The 25,168-nt window shown below is 42.7% G+C and overlaps 1 long non-coding RNA gene across 6 annotated transcripts; it reads left to right on the top strand.

The window, feature by feature from the left end:
- The first annotated feature begins 319 nt into the window (after nt 1–319).
- Nucleotides 320–5,658, top strand: LOC145047888 (uncharacterized). 6 transcript variants are annotated; one of them, XR_013682513.1, is made up of 13 exons: nt 320–663; nt 1,738–1,952; nt 2,029–2,148; nt 2,278–2,423; nt 2,692–2,998; nt 3,093–3,256; nt 3,357–3,500; nt 3,595–4,229; nt 4,486–4,578; nt 4,664–4,720; nt 4,803–4,871; nt 5,209–5,231; nt 5,416–5,658. It is a non-coding gene; the product is annotated as an uncharacterized LOC145047888 (long non-coding RNA). The 6 variants fall into 6 exon arrangements; XR_013682511.1 differs by having other exon boundaries at nt 3,595–4,272; XR_013682512.1 differs by having other exon boundaries at nt 3,595–4,272; nt 5,073–5,231.
- The last annotated feature ends 19,510 nt before the right edge of the window (nt 5,659–25,168 follow it).

The raw sequence follows: 25,168 nt of genomic DNA, 5'->3' as shown, positions 1-25,168 counted from the left end.
TAAAGAGTTGATGGCCTAAGATGATTCCTTAGATCCTCTGAAGGAAACGGTTGATATGCGTAGATTTGTTGACCAATGTGTTTGAGCTGCTTCTAACACTATAATGTCTGGTTCCTAGTACGCAATTACACTACTAGAAAAGCAGCATTTTACGACGTGCAATCAATGACACGCGCTGATAGAGGACACGCATTTGAGCGTGCCCTAAAATTAGTGTCTAATAAAAAAACACGGAGGGCGCCTTAAATAAAATGTGCATCGTCTCATGTCGCTTTATAAATTTTAATGAAAGGCGCGTTTCATCCGAGGGGAAACGAAATCTAAAAATTAAAAAGCCCGCTTCGTTTCCACCGACTGAAAACCCTAGCTCATCCCCTCCGAAAACCCCCTTTCTTTCTTTCTTCTCTCTCGATTCTCAAACATCCATTGCACCTTCCACCATCTGCTGCTTCTTCGACCCTTCTGAGTGTCTCCCACCGCCGTCGACTTCCAATGAAAGACGACCGCCATTCTTGCTTCTAATGAATCAAATATCGTCGAATAATAATGTAACGATTCAAGAAATCGCCCAAGAAAAAACGGCCCGTTGTGGTTCACGTCTTGCTCCGCCACCGTTAGCAGCGTCGGCCCTAACTTCTGGATCGCCTGAAGTATCGTTTTCAGGTAACCCTAGTTCGTTCTCTCTCCCCTAGTTCGTTCTCTCCCCCCTTTCCTTTGATTCCAATTTTGTTGTATGACCTTCTTCCACCCACTTCATAAGTTCATTTTTATGGTTATCTTGATTGTAATCTGGTTTTCCATCTTGCCCATGAGCTAACGAGCTCTATAGCTCCCCAACTGCAAAATCGAGAGCGATGTTGGTCATGTAGATCTTGGTGAAACTCGAGGAATACCCTTTTACGTAATCAAATTGCCACCCATCAAACCCTATTTCAATCTTGAGCCAGTTCATCCAATCAGATAACTCCTTTTGGACTATAGGGTTTAGGTGATCGATGTCAGGGAACCTGTAATGGGACCTCCTGTGTCGAGATTTCCATTGCCAACGCAATAGTCGTCGTCTTTGCAAATAAAGGAAGATCCCCAATCAAGGCGTTTATCTGGAGTTCCACCCTCGAAGATATAGTATTTCCCGCTTCCATCTTGCTTTTCCCCTGTTCTGTGATTTATAACTATGTCTGCAACGGATTTGATTCCCTTGTTGTTTAAAGCTTTGATCAAAGATTTCAGTTGTTCTTCATTCCCATATTTTGATGCATTCATATCATATAAACTTAAATATCCTGCAACAGCAATAAACTCAAAACCATGAATGTGTAATATTTTGATGCATTCAGATCATATAAACGTGCCAGAAAGCATGTGACTAAGAACAGATGTTGAGTGAAAGTGGCGACTTTAACGAGACTCATGTTTGAATGTGTAATGATTGGATTTCATGATTAATTAATCTGAAAGGAAAGGGATTTTAAAAAGGCTTGTGTTCGACAGAAAATGGTCCCAGGGGTATTTTAGTCTTTAATTGACTTTTTTTTTTTTTGTTTTCTGTTTTGTCTAACAAATAACTCCTTTATCTTTACAACATTATAGGTACTTTATCTAATCAATCCTAACATAAGCTAAAATACATGAATGTAGGTATATATATATATATGTCATGTATTTCAAAAGAAACAACCCATTTACTTATCTTTAAAAGATTTTGATGAGTTTTTTTTTTTGGATTTGGTGATGCAGATGTAACTTGTATAATGTGACAGAAGATGAATATGGTCAACCATGCTTTCTGACTCATTGTATATTCTATGAAGCTGGGAGTTGATGCTATCTCTCAGATGCCTATGGCTTCACGTCATTCAACCTTGTTAGGTGGTCATTCATCTGCTGGAACTCATTATGGTGGTCAATATACTTATGTGTATGGTTCAACTGCACTCAACAGTGCTCTACAGGTTAATAAAATGTATAATCTGTTATGAAAGTTAAACCTAGATAAAGGATTGTTAAATATTAATGTCATATTTTCAGGTTACAGCTACAAGTAGAAAAGGAGTTGGACCTTCTATGTGTCAACCATGCAAGACTCACCAAAATTCACATCTGGGGACTACCCTGCAGCTACCCATTGCTTTTGGTCATCAACATCAGGTTTTGGTTGCATGAATTTAATCTTTTTACATCAAATTTCTCCAATCAGTTTTGCTGATGTGTAACATTTGTGTACAGCCAGACATTTATGCTTGTTTATGATACTTGTACCCTTTCCCTTTTGTACAGTATTGCTATTGGGTATGATGAAGGGACTATAATGGTGAAAGTTGGTAAGGGAAGAGCCTAGTATGGATAACAGTGGAAAAGTTATAACGGCTAAACATAATGAAATTCAAACTTTTAACATTAAGAGTATGGGAGCTGATTTTGAGGTTTGTGTCCATATGCTTTTTTGTCTATTCAAAAATAAAATAAATTGTCTGAACGAGACCAAAAGACCATATATTGCAATTGGTTGATTTTGGGTATGTCACTTTCTTTTGTGGTTTTTTTTCTCTATAGTGACTGCATAAATCGTCTGAACGAGACCAAAAGACCATTTTACCCTTACATTCCCCAAAAAACAAATTTCTTTGGCTTAACACATTCATCTGAATCTTTAATAATTCTATATTTTCTTATTTTGTATTTTTCTTTCAGATCATTGCAGTTATTTGTGCTTCCCTTTTTCTGCTTCCCTTTTTCTTTGAGAAATTAAATATCCTCCTACCATTTGTTCCTACTTTTCCTCCTACCATATCAAATGTTGATAGTTGGATTAAATGATTATTAATTTCATTAAATGTCTAATTAAATGTGATACATGTCAACATTTGATATGGTAGGAGGAAAAGTAGGAACAAATGGTAGGAAGATATTTAATTTCTCTTTTTCTTTATATGCATAATTTCATGGGCAGTTTATTTTTTCAATTCTGGAAGCGAAAAAACTCTACCCTTTTAGCCAGGTATTTTATATAACATCTTTGTGTTTTACTTTTAGATAATAAAATAATACCTAATTCTTAAATCTTATTATTTTTTTTTTTCCTGATTTTATAGGTGGCAAATTAGTTATTCAATGAACAATGTTTGCCTTTTTTACTTCCATCCACGCATCAATGATGTTGATTGCTTTCCATCAGTTTCTTTGTCATTCTTAAGGACACAAATCCAGCAAGGAGGGTTCCAATAGACTTGCGTTACTTAATCTCACTCAAGATCAGGTTTGTTTTGTCTTTTTTCAGTTATTTTATAACTATATATCAATCATGTTTCAGTTATTGACATTTCTCTGTCATTCTTTCTCTTAATCTTCTTGTATAGGACTGTGAAACGACTAGGGATACCTGATGAGAGGATCATTCTTATGTTTGTGGATGACATGGCTTGTAATTCCCGAAACAAATACCCTGCACAAGTTTCAACAATGAAAATCATAGGCTTAACTTGTATGGAGATAATGTTGAGGTCAACTTTGGTGTCCAATTAATTTACAGCCCTTTGCTTATTTACATACTGTTTTTAGAGAAGATGTGTTGATTTTAGTTCACTGCTATGTCAGGTAGACTATCGAGGTTATGAAGTGACAGTTGAGAACTTTTAAAGAGTTTTAACAGGCTGCCATGAAATTTCAAGATTCTTTCTCTTGTTATATATGACAGGACATGGAGGATATGAGTTTCTAAAATTTCAAGATTCTCATGAACTTCAGAGTCATGATTTGGCTGATGCAGTCAAACAAATGAAAGAAAAGTGTAGTATGTATAGAAATACCCATTTAAGGAGATAAGTTTGTTATTATTTTTTTGCTTTTTTCCTTTCTGAGTGTGGATATGGAAACTTCATGCACAATTTTATTATTATTATTTTCCAGCTCATATGAATGATTAAATGTCGACACTCGGCATGCACCTGAATTCTATATTTTATGGTGCTTGTAGAGTGTCATGTATTGATTGATTAATGGTTTGGTTGAACACAAGTCACATGATACTTCATGCATAGTTTGGATCATATTAAATTGTTAATGGTTCAGTTTATAATTCAAGCGATGTCTAATGTTTAATGATCAATTTCACAGGTGATGACCTTAATCTTGAAGGTGAATCAGGGTCACGCTATAAGAAATTGAGAAAGCTACTTCTATTCTCTAGGAATATTTAACGATCAATTTCACCTGGTTGCCAAGGCTGCTAGGTGAAATTGATGTTAACTCTTTTTATCTTGGATTACTTGACTGGTAGTATAGCAACCAAATGTCTCATTTTCATTAATTTGGTTAAAAAACTATTTTCATTTCCTATTAAGTCACTAAATTAACATTTTATGTTAAATATGTCACCATGCTTACTGTTTTTTCTAACTTCCATTTTTTCATAACATAATAAAACCTCACTCGTTGATGCCATCTTTCTGACTTCCATTTTTTTTATATAATTTTTATTTGGGTCAGGAGGCTGCTGATGACAAAGCACCACAATCTGAAAGAGGCATCAAGTCACGTGCAATTCTTGGTAGACAGGTCAAAGGAATTGTCACAGAGCAGGTTGTTATAATGCTTCACATGTTCAAAATAGCAATTTACTTTCTTTATTTTGTTTATTGTAACATTATACTAAAATTCTTTCTAGGGTTTTCTGCTTATTTACATTGCAAATTTGCTGCTTTATTTCAACATCCAGATGGAGGTCAAGTCACTAAGTTTCTTGCTTGTTGACTATTCGTTGGCTTTTTTAAAAGATTTTTGTTTTCCAATTCTGATTTCAACAGATTATTGAAGTTGAATCGGGTCTCGGTCCATATTGAAATGAAGAGTGGCTAGCAATCACCCATAGAAAGGTATCGGTACATCCAATATTGAAATGAACAATTTACCCTCAACATTTTCCTTTATAGTAAATCCTCCCATGAATACTAAATCCATACCATAGGTGTAGTATGTAAACTATTTATTAACAAATAAATAAATCAATATGAAAACCTCTCAAATATAAGTAAAATGTTGGTTGATATTTTTTTTATTTTTTTCTTGTTTCCAAGGAGTGGGTTAGCTGGAATGAGGCAAAGGGAGTGGGTTGGCCTTTTGTTTTTTTTTGTTAAATGTTAACCGTTACTGAAAGGAAAAAAAAAAAAATCAAATTTAATTTTGATTTATTTGATGTCTCGTGTCTTGCAGGTTCATGGTGGTCAACAGTCCATGTAAGTTTCTTGATTTGTAACATCTTGTATTCAAGAAATAGCAATGTACTTTCCATAAAAAAAATATAAATTATATTCTTTGAAAATTTTGCTAGATAGGTAGGTTTAAAAGTAGAATATCCTAATAAGAATTAATTTTAAAAGTTTAATGAAAATGACAAGTGATTTTGTGTTGTGTTTACAGGGTTGATGAAAGCGAATAGTATTAGCTTTGGAGTTAGAAGAGGAAAAGAAAGCTCAAGATGAAAGAGATAAGATGTTGCAAATGCAAGTGTTGCATTCTTCATTTCAATTGTTAGTATGAAACACAGAGTAGATTAGATGAATGCAAATTTATATATTGTAAGAAATAAAATTGTATGACGTTAAATTTTTTGCAATGGATTGTATTTTTTATATAGTATTTTATTTTTATTATGAGACAGTAAATGCAAATTTAATTTAAAAATTAATAAATATATAAATATATTTCTAAACATTTAAATTTACGATACGCAAAAATGTGTGTCATCTTCATTTATGACATCACCTTTTTTGACAGGGGTTTTAATCACGCGCGTCTTAAGGTTACGACACGCGAATGCGTGTCGTCTTACTTTATGACAAGGCCTTCCTTGATACGTATTGTGTGTCGTAAACACGCATCGTAATTGTGCTTCGTAAATGAGCGTCGTCTATAGATGACGCACAAAAGCGCGCCGTCTCTCTTTATGACAGGGCCTTCCTTGACGTGCATTTGCGCATCGTTTGAGCCTTTTACGATGCGCAATAAGCATCGTAAAAGGCTGTTTTTCTAATAATTAATTATAATTTATTCACTTTTGTAGAGCTACTCGACGAATTGGGATCCCCAAACTCATCGAGTATAAACCAAAATGGTCGTGGGATTTTAAGTCACGTACTCGACGAGTTGGAAGCCTTGAATCGACGAGTAGGGCTGGCAAGATGAAACCCTGATTTTAGGGTTTTGCACCCTATTTAAGCATCCTAATCCCCACTTGCTGGCCTCATTTCCAGCCTCCAAGTTCCCAACCCTAGTTTCAGAAAACCTAATGCATTTGTGAGCTTGTAAGCCATTTATAAGTGATCTTTGTGTGTCTTGAAGCTTGTGGAAGAAAAAGAAGCTAGTAGATTCAGGGAGAAGATAGTAGATCCGGAGACTTCCTTCCATCCTCATCATTTTATGGTAATCAAGTCTCTAACTTGCCTAACAGTTTCTTAGATCTCCTTATTTTCTCTTTATTGGGTTTTTGGTCCAAGAAGCTTGATCCTTGGGATATGGACGTCCCAAGTGAGGATACCTTCATATCTGGAATCATTAAGGGTTGTTATGGCATAAAGGTGCAAACTTTATGCTATTGGAGCCCCCATGCAAACTCTAATATGTCATATTGGCCTTTTAGCCCCAAAAGGCCATGTATGGAGGAAAAGGCAGAAGCTTTACGTGTTCAAATGATGTCTAAGTCCTAGATCTCTGTTTATATGCTTTAGTTGGAGTATGGATGACTTGTGGACCAAGATCTAAGTTCTAGAGAGTTAGGGTTTGAGCCAAACCCATCAACCAAGGCTATTAACAGGTAAAGTTGGAAACTTTACCCTTAAAGGGACATTTTAAATGTGTATGAGAAAACGAGAAGCTTAGATCGGAAGCGCAACGGCTTAATCCGTTAAAATGGCCCAACCAGACAGAGGAACTCGTCGAGCTCATAGAGAAACTCGACGAGTTGAGGCGAGTTGTCCCGATGCTGAATATGGTAGAATTCGATGAGTCTGAGGATGACTCGACAAGTTGACTCACTTAATCGCGACTATGAGTAGGCACGGGACTCGGCGAGTCAGGGAGCGAGTCAGGGGGTGACTCGATGAGTTGGATCGCGATTTTAGGGTTTTGATTTATAGAACTCGGCGAGTTGATGGAGCAACTCGACGAGTTGAATCAACCCAGAACGTTGACTTTGAACAGAACGTTAACTTTGACTAGGGGTAAAATGGTCATTTTACCCTAAGAAGGATTATCAGTTTTTGACTAAGTGTTATTGCGATAATGATAGTTGGGGAGTCGTTGGAGCAGCCATCATAGATTCCTCACACAAGATTTCACAATTAGCTTACGAGGTGATTTTTCCTCCAATAGTAATGGGTCAAAGGCACCAATGTTGGCCCATTTATGTATGTTAACATATGTCGGACTTAGGTCCGATGCCGGGGTTAGCCCGATGTAGGTTATATGTTTCCGGACTTCAGTCCAATGCCGGGGAAAGCTCGAGAAATGTTTGTATGCTTGATGTCTTCGTGAGTCTTGCATTTGTTTTTTTATATGTTTCGGGCTTCAGTATGATGTTGTGGCAAGCCTGAGGAATGTTTAGCTTATATGTTATGTGTTTATGTGATATTCATGTTGATATGTTATATGTATACCAGACTTCGGTCCAATACCGGACGGGGCCCGATGCCAGATTCGTCCTATGTCGGGTGGGGCCCATTGTAAAGGGAAAGGCCCAATATATGTTATTATGTGATTATGTGTATGGTATGTGGTAGTTTAGGGAGACTCACTAAGCTTCGTACTTGCAACTTTCAGTTTTGGTTTCAGGTACTTCCGATAGTAAAGGGAAGAGCTCGGGATGACTGCATTGCATACACCACAACTTTAGCTTGGGACAATTCACTCTGATGTTTTGACATATGATTTTTATATATTGACAGATGTTATGATATTTTTGTGATACATGATTTATGATTTTTATATGATGAATGATACTTATGGTTTTTGTTAATGATTTAAAATTAAATTTTTGGACCGTATTTTTGGGATTTTTCAAGTTGGTATCAGAGTCTTGGTTTAAGGGATTTAGGCATACTCTCGGGTGTGTCTGAACTCAAACTAAGGAATTGGTATGAATTTTTTTCAAAGAAAACCATTTTAAAAAGGATTTTGAAAAGGATTTCGGAAAGAGAAAAGGGTGTGGTGCATGTAATCAGTCGAGCTCAAGTAAGTACTCCCAAATTACCCATACAAGTTTATGTTAGGATATGTTTATGAGAACTGCATGCTTGACTGGGACTAAGGATCTAGGAAGGATGCTTTATGTGTCTGTTATATGTGTATTAGCTTTATGAACAACATGCTAGTACATATTAGTCAGTGATATGATGAACTGAGTAGAATATGCTTAATTGTGTTTACTCAATGCTAGTAAAGGGTTGCACACGCTTACATTCAAGGAGATCCGAGCTTGCGGAGCTCAACACTATCATGGGGTTCGGGACCCCATTGCTAGTAGCAGATGGTTAGCTGATGTCACCAACGCTTTCCGTATGAGCCGATGTTCCGCGGGGGACAAGGTCTGACTTGCTTCCCATCTTCTGAAGGACAGGGCACATGACCGGTGGGAGGAGGTCGGACGAGCCATTGGAGATGATGCAGTTCTAGATGCGATGACCTGGAGTATTTTTTCAACTAGGTTCACGGTCGAGTTTGCACTTGTTGGGGAGTTCCAGGATCTCCAGTAAAAGACTGAGACGGTGACTGAGATCACCGCCATATTCAGGGAGAGGGCCCTTCTCGTTCCGTTGTACGTGGCACACGAGGAAATTAAAAAGGCCTGATATCATGAGATGTTGCAAAGTGACATCTACCAGTTTGTGAGCCGATCCAGCTGCAAGATGCTGGAGGATATGATTGCTAGGTCTATATATATATATATATATATATATATATATATATATATATATATATAGAGAGAGAGAGAGAGAGAGAGAGAGAGAGAGTTGGATTTGGAGATGGAGATGAAGAGGAAAACCGATGGGGTTTAGTCAGGGAGTGAGGGAAAGAAGCCCAAGGTATCAGACCACCGATCTAGAAGCCAGCATGGCCGCAACCGTTGTGGAAAATGCGGCAAGTTGCACAAGGGGACATGCAAGGCAGGGAATTCAGGCTGCTTCAAGTGTGGCCAAACTGGTCACGTGAGCAGGGCTTGTACAGCTACTACCACCACCATGAAAGTATCAGATCTGATTTGATTTCAGTGCAATCAGAGGGGAAAAATGGTCCCAGTGCCCGAGTTTAGCAGCGGCAGGGCAGGTGGCAGCACTTGCTCCTGCTACGTTAAGGATTACCGACAGCCGTCACGGCCAAGCAGAGGCGCCTATGGCGAGGAGCGGGGCCTTTCAGTTGACAGCAGAGGAGGCACGAGCAGCTCCCGATGTTGTGACGGGTATTGTTTCATTATAGGATTGTTCTTTGTGAACGATATATTTGCTCTGGTATTGTGTGATTCAGGGGCTAGCCGATCTTCTGTGTCTCTCGCGCTCAGCGAGCGATTTGTAAGGGCTCCAGGGGAGCTGGATTGCCCACATGATGTGGAGATATCAGATGACAGGACCGTTAGGGTTGCGAGGGTTCATAGAGGATGTACACTGCATTTGTTCAATGAGTAGTTTTTCGTCGATTTGGTCCTTATTCCCCTACGAGGGAATAAGGTTATAGTTGGTATGGACTGGTTAAGCCCCAATGGGGGCAGTGATTGACTGCGAGCAACAACTAGTGAGAGTTCAAACTCCTAGCGGGGGAGGGTTAGTGATTCGGGGAGAGAGGCCACAATGTGGACCAACTCTATGTTCAACAGCGAGAGCGAAGCGCTACCTTTAGCAAGGTTGCGCGGGTTATGTTGTGTATGTTATGGATACCCGGGATAAGGGTAAGGCGACAGTGGACGATGTACCGATCGTGCGAGAGTACCCGTATGTACTCCCGAAGAATTTTCCTGGGATACCTCTGGAGAGACAGGTTCAGTTCAGGATTGACCTAGTCCCTGATGCAGCTCCGATAACTAAGGCACCATATCGGTTGGCTCCTCCAGAGATGCAAGAGTTGTCTACACAACTGTAGGAGCTGTTAGACAAGGGATTTATCAGACCGAGCAGTTCACCATGGAGAGCCCCGATCCGGTTTGTGAAGAAGGACATGTCACATTGGATGTGCATAGACTACCAGGAGCTGAATAAGGTAACGGTGAAGAACCGTTGTCCCCTCCCGATGAGTGATGATTTGTTTGGCCAACTACAGGGTGCATCTTGTTTCTCCAAGATTGATCTGCGATCAGGTTATCACCAGATGCGAGTTAGAGATGAGGATGTGCAGAAGACATCTTTTAGGACTCTCTATGGTCACTATGAGTTTGTGGTGATGATGTTTGAGCTCACCAATTCTCCAATCATGATCATGGACCTCATGAACCGTGTGTGCAGACCGATGTTGGACCGATCTGTGATAGTCTTCCTTGATGACATCTTGGTTTATTCCAATACTTAGGAGCAGCATGAGGAGCATCTGAGGGAGGTGCTGGAGACACTGAGGGGGAAAGACTTTTCACAAAGTTCTCCAAGTGTGAGTTCTGGTTGCACGAGGTGCAATTTCTTGGGAACCTTGTCAACCAAAATGGTATTTTGGTCGATCCAGCCAAGATAGAGGTCGTGATGTAGTGGGAGGTTCCGAGGTCTCCAACTGAGATTCGGAGTTTCCTTGGTCTAGTAGGTTATTACCAGAGATTTATCTAGGATTTCTCAAAGATCTCTGCTCCTTTGACCCAACTGACCAAGAAGTTTGTGACATTCTATTGGGGGCTTGAGCAGCAGACAGCCTTCGAGACTCTCAGACAGCGACTATGCAAGGCATCGATTCTGACTTTGCCAGAGGGCGTCGACGACTTCATAGTTTACTTTGACGCTTCAATCACAGGCATGGGTGCGGTATTGATGTAGCAGGGTCACATGATAGCTTACGCTTCAAGGCAGTTGAAGCCTCACGAGGCGAACAATCCGATGCATGATTTAGAGATGGGGGCTGTGGTTTTTGCCCTAAAGATTTGGCGGCATTACCTCTATGGGGTTCGTTATACCATTTACACGGACCACAAGAGTTTGAGATACCTCATGGATCATCCGAATCTGAACATGAGGCAACGTCGGTGGTTAGATGCGGTGAAGGATTACGACTGTGAGATCCTTTACGACCCGGGCAAGGTCAACGTTGTGGCTGATGCCCTGAGCCTCGAGGCGGTGGCAGCCCCGATTCGAGACATATGTATAAGGATGACAGTGACTACTCCGTTGCTGGAGCAAATCTAGGAGGTGCAGGTCGAGGGTATGAAGGAGGAGCACTGGAAGGGTGAGCGGATCATAGGCCAGGTGGCTTTATTTGATTATGATAGTCGTAGGTTGTTGACCCTGCATGAGAGGGTCTGGGTATATACTGGGGAGGAGTACGATAGGTTCTGATGGATGAAGCCCACAAGTCGAGGTTCTCTATCCATCCAGGGCCAATGAAGATGTATCGAGATCTTCGCCCTGATTACCGGTGGCCCTGCATGAAGTGAGACATAGAATGGTTATTGAGTGGTGCTTGACCTGCAAGAAGGTCAAGGCCGAGCACCAGCGACCCCATAGCAAGATGCAGCCGTTGGATATTCCCATATGGAAATAGGAGGATATCACCATGGATGTCATCACAAAGCTTCCCAGGACCGCACGTGGAGTAGATTCGATATGGGTCATCATGGATCGGTTGACCAAGAGTGCTCATTTTATCCCAATACAGTAGAGTATCTCGACTGAGAAGCTAGACGAGTTCTACGTTCGAAAGGTGGTGACACGTCATGGAGTTCCCATTTCGGTAGTGTTAGACCGAGATGTCCGTTTCACTTCCAGGTTTTGGAAGTGGTTCCACGACGAGATGGGTACTCGTCTCCACTTTAGCACCGCTTTCCACCCTCAAATGGATGGACAGAGTGATAGGACGATACAGACTCTCGAGGACATGCTACGCGCATGTGTCTTGGATTTCCGTGGCATTTGGGATACATATCTTCCGTTAGCGTAATTTTTGTATAACAACAGTTACCGTGCCAGCATAGACCGACCTCCCTTCGAGATGATCTACGGGAGGAAGTGTAGCACCCCAATCTGTTGGGGCAAGGTTGGTCAGATAGTCATGGAGAGTACTAAGATAGTACTCAAGACCACTAAGAGGATCCAACAGGCTCCAGACCGCTCAGAGTCGGCAGAAAAGCTATGCCGACAAGCATCGTTCAGACTTGGAGTTTTAGGTGGGCGACATGGTCCTCCTGAAGGTGTCACCTTGGAAAGGTGTATTCCGGTTCAGGAAGCGAGGCAAGATGGGCCCCAGATACATCGGTCCGTTCAGGGTGTTGGTCCGAGTAGGTCGGGTTGCGTACCCTTTGGATCTTCCAATAGAGTTAAGCCAGATCCCAACACTGTCCATGTTTCTCAGCTGCAGAAGTGCTTAGTGGATGACTCAACGGTTGTGCCTCTAGAGGATTTTTGGTTTGATGACAGCCTGAATTACATCGAGAGACTAGTAGCTATTCTCGAAAAGAAGACAAAGGAGCTGAAGAACAAGAGGGTTGAGCTGGTGAAGGTGCAATGACAACACCGCAAGGGTTCAGAGTGGACTTGGGAGCCCAATGAGGAGATGAGGAAGCGCTACCCGGAATTGTTTCCCGGCGCAACAAACTTCGAGGATGAAATCTAAGACAAGTGGGGGAGAATTATAATGCTAGATTCCTGATACGCAATTAATTTGTAACATCTCGAGATTTTGCAGGTATTTCCAAAACCTCTTCTATCATTATTTGGTCATTTGTAGTCCTTGGGGTTGGAAGTGTAGAGCCAAGATAAGTTTAAGGGCCAAAGATGCAACCTTAGGCCAAGAAGGATTACGTTGCGCGTACATAAGAGTATGCTAAGTGTACTAAGGTCTGCCTTAATACATTGGGCGTACTAATCTCTGGTTGAAACTCTAATATTTCGGGTTGGGGGCTATATAAACATCCTTATTGCTCATTTTCTTTCATCATTCTCAGCCTCCATCTTACATAAACGTCCCAAAACCTAGCTTTGTGTGTGAGTGTGAGTTAGTGTGTGTTTTGAGCTCTTGAAGGTGAATTCATTGCATCAAGTAGTTAGAGAAGGAAGGCCAGCTTGTAGATCTGAAGTTTCTTGTGCTTTAGGAACTACGGAAGGTAAAAAGCTTCTAACTTGGCAACTATTCTGAGTAGATCTTGTATTATTTAGGTTCTTGGCACATTTCTTGTCCCCAAAACCCCAATATGGTGCATGATGCATCTTGGCCATGTTAAGTTGTCCTTCTAGACCCTAGAAAGGGTCCTAAGTGATAAAAATGAGGTTACAATAGTTGAATGTGTCCCATGCATGGAATAAGAAGGTATTAATGGATTAAGACCAAGTATTAGGAGCTTTATGGACGTCCAAAGTGATAAAGTTTGTGACTTTATGGGTCCTAGGCAAGTTAGGTCTTTGGATTTGAAGATTGGGCTTAAGTGCTTAAGCCATTAAGCACTTAATTAGATTTTGGCAAGACACTATGTACGCCCAAAATAAATCCAGTACGCCCAGTGTAACACCGAAAATTTCAAACAAAATTTTCAATTTTTATAAAACATAATTCCATCGATATTCATAAAAACAACCATTTTAATTATTGTAACAGCCCGGATCCCCAGGTATCTTCATCTTCTTATATATTTTGGCATTCTGTGAGGGGACTCGGCGAGTTGGTGGTTGAACTCGTCGAGTCGGGTCGCGGTTTTTAGCGGGGGTTCGCGTCCGGACTCGGCGAGTCCAAGGGATGGACTCGACGAGTCCGCGCTGTTTAATGAAACCCTAATTCCCCGGTCCTAAGCTCTATTTAAAGGACCTTATGGCCCTCATATGCGGCCACCTTGAACCCTAAGAGCCTCCATACGTCTGAAAGCCCTTGTGTGTGTGTTTGAAGGCCTTTTGTTCTTCATTTTGTGTGTTAGTGCAAGGAAAGGAGGGAGAGGAGCAAGCTTGAAGTGTTGGGGAGCTTAGATCTGTTGTTATTTCATCAAGGGGGTCTTCTTGAGGTAACTTTCTGAGCCAATCTTCATGTTTTGTGTTGATGGGCCAAATCTAGGGTTTCTTCTTGCCTTTCTTGGCTTGAATAAGAAGTATGAGAGGTCCTATGGAGACATGGAACCTAGATCTGGACTTTAGCAGGTCCAGGAGACCCATTGTGACAAGCTTTATGCCCACCCTTTTGAGTTAGAAGTTATACTTGCCATATTAAAGGTTGTTTCTTCAAAATAAGCCTTGTATCCATTGCATGGCAACCAAGACTGAGACTTTACGTGACAAATAAGCTTGGGAAGGCCAGATCTATGTATTTATGGAACGGATCTGACCGCAAAAGCCAGTTTTAGCTGGTGCATGGCATGGACTCGCCGAGTCTGAAGAACAGACTCGACGAGTCACTTGAAGATTGTCCTTGAGACCATCTTGTGTGTAGACTGGACCGAGTTGTGGGCGACTCAGTGAGTCGCAGAGAGTTGGAAAGGTTTTGTCAGGTGGACCGAGTCAGGATGGGACTCGCCGAGTTGACCCTCGACTCGGCGAGTTGAGTCGTAGTGGCCCTATGAGTCAGGCCCAGGTGGAACTCGTCGAGTCGGGGGAGTACTCGACGAGTCAAAGGGAAAATTTTGAGAGTTGGTAAAAAGCGCGTAGACTCGCCGAGTCACTATTGTGCACTCGCCGAGTCTAGTCCAAATTAACTAAAGACTGTTGACCGAGTCAACCGGTGTTGACTTGATTTGAATGGTCCACCTTAGTGGTACAAGTCATATTTATAGATTTATATATCGTAGGAGGATTGCAGCTCGAGGGTTCTAGCCCGAGTGATTCCAGGATTTACGGTTAGCAACTTAGCGAGGCATACGAGGTGAGTCTTCTCACTATACTGTACCCGGAAGGGTTTTGACTATGTGACCGGAAAGTCGAATATGATATGGAATATATGCTTTATGTGTGTTAAGTTATTTGCTATATGTGACATGTATGATATGTTTGATATGGGCCGGAAGGCGTGGTCATATGGACTGTAAAGGTTGATGTGGGTAGGACCGGAAGGTTTACCCAGTCGGGACGGAAGTCCCCTGAAATACATGGACCGGAAGGTCAAGGCCTGGAAAGGCGTATATGCGTATGTTGTATTTTGGGAACTCACTAAGCTTTATGCTTACAGTTGTTGCTTATGTGTTTCAGGTATGAGTGAGGACCGTGGGAAGGCGCCAGCGTGATCGTACACACACTCGGGGAAACTATTTTATCTTTTGTTATGTAATCGTTTGAGACTACGACGTTATTTTGGAAATTTAAATTAATTATTCATGTCTTAATGGTTGTAAAAATGAAAATTTTTGGTTGGAAATTTTATGACGTTACAATTATCCAACAAAACAGTACAAAATCCCAAGATCATAATATCAAGCTCCGAACGTGTGTGTATACGGATCAAGCCGGCGCCTTCCCGCGGTCGTCACTAGTACCTAAAACAAATAACACCAACACTGTAAGCACAAGGCTTAGTGAGTTCCCCAAATTACCACATATAACACATATTAGCCACTCTAGGCTATAACTCTGTGGGTCCGTGCACCCAAACTCTGTGAACCCTCAGGTTCTAGCTCTAATAAACATGCACCACATAAATCACTTAGAAATCATGCAGTACAACACACAACATACATAGCATACAAATACTCTATCACATAACTCTGGTTACCTACTCAAGGTAAAGTATAGTGAGAAGACTCACCTCGCGTATCTCGGTATCTCACGAATCCTGGAAATCCCTCGTGCTCGATTCTCCAAGCTCTAATCCTCCTATAACATTATATTCTTCTAATTAACACTTTATATCTCTAAGGTTGACTATCAATAAGGAGTCAACACTGGTCAACTCTGGTCAACGATCAAAGGGCGGCATACCGATGCTCGAATGATGGCTGTTATTGTAGGAAAACTCTGCCAAGGGCAAATACGTATCCCAACTACCCCCGAAGTCCAATACACATGCTCGAAGCATGTCCTCAAGTGTCTGAATCGTCCGCTCACTCTGGCCGTCGGTCTGGGGGTGATATGCGGTACTAAAATGCAGCTTAGTACCCAACTCCTCATGAAATTTCTTCAAGAACCGGGAAGTGAAACACACATCGCAGTCTGAAACAATCGAGATCGGCACCCCATGCCGAGATACAACCTCCCTCACATAAATCTCTGCCAACTTCTCCGCTAAAGAACTCTCACCGATGGCAAGAAAGTGAGCGCTCTTTGTCAACCTATCCACAATCACCCAAATTGCATCGACTCCTCTGGCAGTCCTCGGCAATTTGGTGATGAAATCCATAGTGATCTGTTCCCATTTCCACTCGGGAACCTCCAATGGCTGCAACTTGCCATGCGGTCTCTGGTGTTCGGCCTTTACCCTTCGACAGGTCAAACACCTTTCGATAAACCATGCGACATCCCTCTTCATACAAGGCCACCAATACTCCTTTCTTAAGTCCAAATACATCTTTGTAGCCCCGGGATGGATCGAGAATTTCGATCTATGAGCCTCCTCCATCAATGTAGTACGCGTACCGCCCACAAACGGTACCCAGATCCGGCCCTGATAAGTCATAAGCCCTCGACTATCCGATACAAACTCAGAAACCAACCCAACGACCCGCTTTCTCTTCTGCATCTCCGGACGCACCGCCTCGACCTGTGCCCCACGAATGGCGTCCAGAACTGGAGCTATCACGGTCAATCTCAAACATACATTTCGCAGTGGAGTACTCTCCGCCCTGCGACTCAACGCGTCGGCTACCACATTAGCCTTGCCCGGGTGGTACAAGATCTCGCAATCATAATCCTTGACCACATCTAACCACCTCCTTTGCCGCATATTAAGGTTAGGCTGATCCATCAAGTACTTCAAGCTCTTATGGTCTGTGTAAATCGTACAACAAACCCCATACAAGTAGTGCCGCCAAATCTTGAGGGCGAACACCACTGCCCCCAACTCCAAATCATGTGTGGGGTACCTCGTCTCGTGAGGCTTCAACTGCCTCAATGCATATGCTATCACATGTCCCTTCTGCATCAGTACCGCTCCCAGTCCTAAAATCGATGCATCACAGAATACCAGAAAACCTTCCATCCCTTCCGGAAGAGCTAATACCGGAGCTTCACACAACCTCTGGCGAAGCGTCTCAAAGGAGGTCTGCTGCTCGGGACCCCATAGAAATGTAACACCCTTCCGGGTCAATCTGGTGAGCGGAACCGCAATCTTGGAGAAATCCTTAATAAACCTCCGATAATACCCTGCCAACCCAAGGAAACTCCGGATCTCAGAAGGTGACCTTGGCACCTCCCACCTCATCACTGCGTCAACCTTGGCCGGATCGACCAATATCCCCTTCTGATTAACGAGATGTCCCAGAAACTGGACCTCCCGCAACCAGAAATCGCACTTGGAAAACTTTGCATAAAGTTTCTCCGATCTCAAAACTCCAAGAACCTCCCTCAAATGCTCCTCGTGCTGCTCCCTAGATCTCGAATATACCAGAATATCATCAATGAACACAATCACCGACCGATCCAACATCGGCCGACATACCATGTTCATGAGGTCCATGAACACAGCCGGGGCATTGGTGAGCCCAAAAGGCATCACCACAAACTCATAATGCCCATAACGCGTCCTGAATGCTGTCTTCTGGACGTCCTCGTCCCGCACTCTCACCTGATGATAGCCCGACCTCAAATCAATCTTGGAGAACCAAGATGCTCCCTGTAACTGATCGAATAAATCGTCGATCCTCGGCAACGGGTAACGGTTCTTGACCGTCAGCTTATTCAATTCCCGGTAATCAATACACATGCGATGCGAGCCATCTTTCTTCTTCACAAACAGGATGGGTGCTCCCCACGGCGAGCTACTCGGCTGAATAAACCCCTTCCCCAGCAGCTCCTGAAGCTGCGAGGATAACTCTTGCATCTCTGGAGGCGCAAGGCGATACGACACCTTAGCGATAGGTGCGGCTCCCGGAACCAAATCGATACCAAACTCCACTTGCCTCACGGGAGGCACACCTGGTAACTCTTCGGGAAAGACATCTGGAAACTCACGCACCACCGGAACTTCATCCACCGAACTCGGTCTCTCGGAGATCACTCGCGTATCCATCACATACGCCACAAAACCCTTACAGCCCTGCTGTAAACACTGCCTCGCCCTAGCAGCCGAACAAAAGGCTGATCCAGAACGTGTACCCTCGCCGTAAACCGAAAGAACTCCCCCACTAGGATCTCGTATAGTCACCAGCTGACGCTCGCAATCGATAACCGCACCGAATCGGCTCAACCAGTCCATGCCCACTATAACACAGACATCACCCATCGCAATAGGAATTAGGTCGATCGGGAACTCAACCCCAAAAATCTCCAATACACATCCCCGGAGGACCTCTGTGGCACAAATCACTCTGTCGGCGGCTATGGAAACCCGCAGGGGCCGACTCAGTGCCCCACGACTAACACTGATATGCTGACTAAATGTCAAAGATACAAAAGATCGACTCGCACCCGAGTCAAATAACACTAAAGCAGGTACAGAATTCACAAGGAAGGTACCTATGCATAGCATAATATAAGCATAATATCTCAACACCATAAATAAATAATAAAAAGGAAGCGTACCAGCCACAACGTCGGGTGCAGCGCGGACCTCTTCCACAGTCAGCTGAAAGGCTCTCCCCCGAGCCCTCGGTGCTTCGGCCTTCACGGGCCGACTCTCTGTAGCAGTAGCTCTGATGGCGGCGGGAGCAGACCCCTGAGATGCTCCGCGCAGCAGCGGACACTCTGCCTTCCGGTGTCTGGTCTGGTTGCAGTGGAAGCACACTGCAAATCCCTTGGGGTAGTCCTTGGCCATATGCCCCTCCTTGCCACATTTGTAGCAAGACCCTGCTCGACAGACTCCATCGTGACCCTTGCCGCACTTTCCACAAGTGCGGCCCTTCTGGCTCCCGGGTCTGGGATCAGCGGGCTTGGCCCGCTTGGCTGCCGGCTGGGACTGTGCCGGCCGCCGATCCCTCCCCAGAGACTCCGCCTCCTCCCTGGCCTGAGTCTCAAGCTCAATCTCCCTCTTCCGAGCATTTGCTTGAAGCTCGGCAAATGTCCGATACGAGGAGTTCGCAGCGAACTCCCGAATATCCCATCTCGGAATGCTCAGGTAACGGCTCATACGTGCCTGCTCGGTGGACACGTGCTCAGGGCAGAACATCGCCCTCTCATGAAACTTCCTCGTAACCGCTGTAACTGACTCGGTACCCTACTTGAGGGTCAGAAACTCCTGTGCCAGACACTCCCTCTCCACCTGAGGGACATACTCATCTCGGAACATGGTAGTGAACCTCTCCCAGGTCACTGCCGAAAGCTCAGTCGGTGTGAAGTGCGCCATCACAAACTTCCACCAGTCCTTCGCTCCCAAGCGAAGCTGGTTCAGCGCGAACCGAACCTTCAAATGCTCAGGGGACGAGCAAGTGAAGAAGCATCCCTCCATATCAGATATCCACCTCATAGCTGCCACTGGATCCTGCGTACCATCAAACTCTGGTGGCTTGGTGTTGCTGAACTCCCTAAACAATGTCGCATCACCTCCCTGGGGTCTTGCCGCAGCAATCGCTGCGGTAGCCGCTGCAACAGCAGCCTCAGAAAGAGCGGCATAGCGCTCGTCAAATGTCTCAATCAACGCGGTCTTAATAGACCCGAACATCTCTGGTATCTCAGCTCTGATGACCGCAGCCACCTCCTCATGAATGATCTGTCGAATCTCCTCATCACTAGCTCCGGTATTCTCTGGCATGTGACGTGTCCTCACCATGATCAACCTCTGAAATACAACATGCGACAATTAGAATTCACTCGAACACCCTTACATTTGACAATCCACTCCTCCTTGATTCTTGGTATCCCAAGATTCTTATTTGGACTGTGTACCGCACCGGTGCTTTCAGTAGTACGGGCCCAATACTACTGTCCGCACCGTTACAGTACACACCCCAAATCTTCCTCTTCGGATCCCAATCCCCAAGTACTCTATTATACTTAAATCACTTTGTAACAGATCTCTCACAAAGCCCTAGCTGCTACCTAATTACTCTCAACATCTTATAGCAGCTCACCCCTCCCTAGGCTAAGGCATCACAACACAGGCCGCTCTAGTCCTATTAGCAATACCTAGCCTACTCTAGCATGCAAACACATCACATTAATAATAATTATCACATAATATAAAGGTATTTTGGGAATTCACCGTTCGGGCGCTGGCTGATCGTACACACGTTTCTTCCTGGAAAAATCTTTTACTCTTAGAAAATCTTGGTTTTATTTTGAAATATCTCTTCAATTCCTCAGTTTGAGTTCAAATACCCCCGAAGGTGTACCCGAATCCCTCAAACCAAGGCTCTGATACCAATTTGTAACACCGAAAATTTCAAACAAAATTTTCAATTTTTATAAAACATAATTCCATCGATATTCATAAAAACAACCATTTTAATTATCCAACAAAACAGTACAAAATCCCAAGATCATAATATCAAGCTCCGAACGTGTGTGTATACGGATCAAGCCGGCGCCTTCCCGCGGTCGTCACTAGTACCTGAAACAAATAACACCAACATTGTAAGCACAAGGCTTAGTGAGTTCCCCAAATTACCACATATAACACATATTAGCCACTCTAGGCTATAACTCTGTGGGTCCATGCACCCAAACTCTGTGAACCCTCAGGTTCTAGCTCTGATAAACATGCACCACATAAATCACTTAGAAATCATGCAGTACAACACACAACATACATAGCATACAAATACTCTATCACATAACTCTGGTTACCTACTCAAGGTAAAGTATAGTGAGAAGACTCACCTCGCGTATCTCGGTATCTCACGAATCCTGGAAATCCCTCGTGCTCGATTCTCCGAGCTCTAATCCTCCTATAACATTATATGCTTCTAATTAACACTTTATATCTCTAAGGTTGACTATCAATAAGGAGTCAACACTGGTCAACTCTGGTCAACGGTCAACTCTGACCGGACTCGGCGAGTACCAAGGCGACTCGGCGAGTCTGGGCGTATACACCAATTTCCCTGGAATCCTCCCTTGACACGTCGAGCATTCACTCAACTCGACGAGTTCCACCTGGCATGAGTTGTGGGGCCACCACGACTTAACTCGCCGAGTCTCAAAATAACTCGGCGAGTCCAGTTTGACTCAATCCACCGGTCCATTTTGACTCCCCCTTGACTCACTAAGTCCACCCTCCCCAACTCGGCGAGGCCACTCACTGTGTGGTCGGGCAACATTCATGCTACTCGCCGAGTCTGTTCTTCGGACTCGGCGAGTCCGTGCCATGCACTGACTCAATCTTGCTCTAAAGGTCAGATCCAGTCCATTAATCCATAGATCCAGTCCCTCCAAGCTCATTTAGCACGTAAAGTTACAATCTTGATGCACATACAACCTCTATATGACCATATATGATGTTTTTGACTCATTTACTACAACACAAGGTCATGGACTCCATTTTCATACATAAAGCTTGATGAGTGAGGCTCTCTGGACCTCTATGGGTCCAGATCCATAACCTCAACTCAAGGAGGGAACCAATGGGCACCAAATCATCCCATAAATGACCATCATAAGCCCTAAATTGCATAATGCTTCACCAAACAGAAAATAGTCCGAGATCATACCTCTAGAGTGATGATCTAAGCTCCAAATCCACGAAATAGCAACCTCCTTTGCTTCCTCTTGCCTAGAGTCTCCTTCTTCTTGCTAAATAACACACACAAGGTCAAGAAATGCTCCTTTCTCTTCACAAATCGCTCAAGAACACAAGGGTCTCTCACTGAGGGTTGGGTGAGCACAAATGACGGCCATAAGGCCCTTTAAATAGGCCTCAAACCCGGAAATTTAGGGTTTCATTGCACAGCGCAGACTCGCCGAGTCCAGGCACGCTCCATTGCCCAAATCCGCGTCCCTACTCGGCGAGTCCCCCTCACAATACCACAAAATTAAATTTACAAGATACCTGGTAAAAATCCTGATGTTACACCCAGCGTACTGGGTCAACCACCCTGATGGTGGTCAACATCTGAGCGAGTACACCCCGCGTACCAGAGGAGGACACCCCGCGTACATCCTCTATTGGGACTTTGACTTTTGGGCTTCGAGTTTTGGATGGTTTATGGACTAATTGGGTTTGGGAATTTGCTGGATTTTATGAATATAATGTTTTAGGCCAAGTTTTGATAATGGATCTTGGGATTAGGATTAGGTCCAATTAGGGAGTTGGGCCCAATTTGGTAAATTGGGCCAATAATGGGCTTTATAAATGGACTTTCAAGTTAAGGACTTGGTATTGGGCTTTGGCCCAATAAAGAGGATGGAATTAATTAGTGGTGTGGACACTTAGTCAAGAAGGTTATTTTGGGTATTAACTTAGTATTTATTATGTGATAGTTCGAGATTCCTGATGAGACAATAGTCAGAGATTTACAATATTTCAGCAATACTTGCAAGGTCAGTTACCTCACTATACTAAGGGGTCTAAGGCACCAAGGCAGGCCCATTGGATATGATATCCTAGTAGTTGGTAGTATGTTGAGTATGAGTTAGTGTTGCATGTTAGTTGCTATGCCAGTTAGGTATATCTGTAGGACTACCTATAGTGTTATGTGATTATCTGTATGTGCATTAGTTGTGTTATATGTCAACATATTATGTGGGGTGGTTGAGGTGAAATTGATCCGTGCGGTAACCAACAAACCCGGGAGCATTCCAGATACGAGCTAAGGGAGACTCGTACTATGGGCTCGGGAGCATTCCAGATACGAGCTAAGGGAGACTCGTACTGTGGGCTCGGGAGCATTCCAGATACGAGCTGAGGGAGACTCATACTGTGGGCTTGATGGCAATCCAGATGTGAGTTGTGGGCCCGAAAGGCAATTCAGACTCACACTGTGGGCCTAGGGGTAATCCAATCTGTAAAGCTATGGACCTAGTACATGCTGTTATTTGTATATGTGTTATGTGCAGTGTATCCGTATTTTGGGGGAACTCACTAAGCTTTCGGGCTTACAGTTTCAGTTTATTGTTTCAGGTACATCAGAGGATTGCAGCAAGGCAAAGACGTGATCGTACAACTCCTCATGTTTTTTTTTTTATGTTTCTGGGAAAACTCTGATATTATACATTTTGAAAACAAGTTTGTAATGATTTAATAATTTTGAAATGTTTTTAAAAGTTCAAATTTGGCATGATTTTTATGGGTGTTACATAATTATAATTTATTCACTTTTGTAGAGCTACTCAACGATTTGGGAGCCCCAAACTTGATGAGTAGAAACTAGAATGGCCACGGGATTTTAAGTCACCTACTCGACGAGTTGAGAGCCTCGACTCGACGAGTAGGGCTGCCAGGATGAAACCCTAATTTCAGGATTTTAAGACAATTTGGTGAATCCTATTTGTTCTTTACTTTTTTGTACTTTATTTGCTTAGTAATTTTGTTCTTGTTTATTATACTTGAAGTGTATCCGATCGATACAAACCTTCACTATGCTAGATGAACGATTTATACATGTTTTACTCGATTTAAACTGTATATGTATTTTGTTACCTATAAATATATTGGGTAAAGATGGATACATGAAAGATGATATAGATGATGAGAGATAAAAGATGATATAGATGATGAGAGATGAATGATGAAATAGATGATGAGAGGCCTTGACTTTAAAGATGACGTCATCTAGTAGAGTATTGATGAAAACCACGCATTATTCTAGACAATCCAGTGGAATGTTAACAGACTCACAACCTGTAGGTGTTTGTGAACCATGTGTTCATTGAATGTACTCTAAAAACCCATTGAAATTTATTATGGGTAGACTCCCTAAAATAATATTGTCAATAAAGAAGATGATCCCATGGACTTAGTGACTAATAGTTAAAACCTGGCAGCTATTGACTTAATGCATATTAGATAAACCCTAACAGAGATGGACTTCATGCCTATCCCTTAGGAAAAATCTATATGAATAAATATAGAAGAAAACCTACTGAAAAGTGTCATGGAGGAATCCCTGAACTCGTACTATCAACATAGACAATCCTTAGGGTAGATCCTTAAGAATAAAGAAGAAAATGGGGATAGGAAATTGGGTTAATTGTTTGATGATTAAACATATTAATTATATTATTGTGGGTTGAAAATACTATGTACTCACCAGGTTTCCCAACCTGACCCACTCAGTTTATTGTATCACAAGTCGCGATATGAAAGATACATTTTGTTGAGAGATTCGAGGAGTATTAGGACACTAGTTTAATTACTGTAAGGCTTGTAATGTTTCGTTATGCTTATTTTTATGTATTGACGATAGCATCCCAATGTTTAAATATAAATAAAATACATTTCTTCGAAAGTGTTTTGATAATATCTTTATCATATTTTTTGGGAACAAATTCCGCAATATTATTCTTCAAAAAGGATACTCTGATTTTAAATAAGCATAAACAAATCAGTCTTTTCTGGCTGTAAAACTAGGGACGTCACAAAGCTCCACCAATTGAACACCTTCTTCTCATTCTTCTCTTATTCTTCTAGCCAGTAAATGCTCCAAAAAGGCCAAGAATCAACCAATGAATCAAGGTTAGGGTTTTTCTAAGTTAAAAGGGTGTTGGAGGCTGATAATGAACTCTAAAAATGACTTATAGGGTCTTAAATATGAAGGAAACCTTAAAAGATCATGGGCTTGGGCTGCAACAGTTCTCACGTTGTGAGACCTTATGTCTCACATCGTGAGATTGATCCCGAAACACATTACTCATGTTTATCCTCGCCACGTCGTAACCATCCAATGGTCACGTCGAAACACTCGATTTTCTTCAAAAATCGACCTTTTGACTCCTTGAAACCCTAAATTGATCTATCCTGGAAAATGGGTGTTACATATCGTATGTCAAATTAAATTAATTAT

This window comes from Lactuca saligna, chromosome 5, assembly GCF_052625555.1.
Source record: "Lactuca saligna cultivar CGN05327 chromosome 5, ASM5262555v1, whole genome shotgun sequence".
Classification (NCBI taxonomy): Eukaryota; Viridiplantae; Streptophyta; class Magnoliopsida; order Asterales; family Asteraceae; genus Lactuca; species Lactuca saligna.
This window is presented reverse-complemented; position numbering and strand designations above follow the sequence as displayed.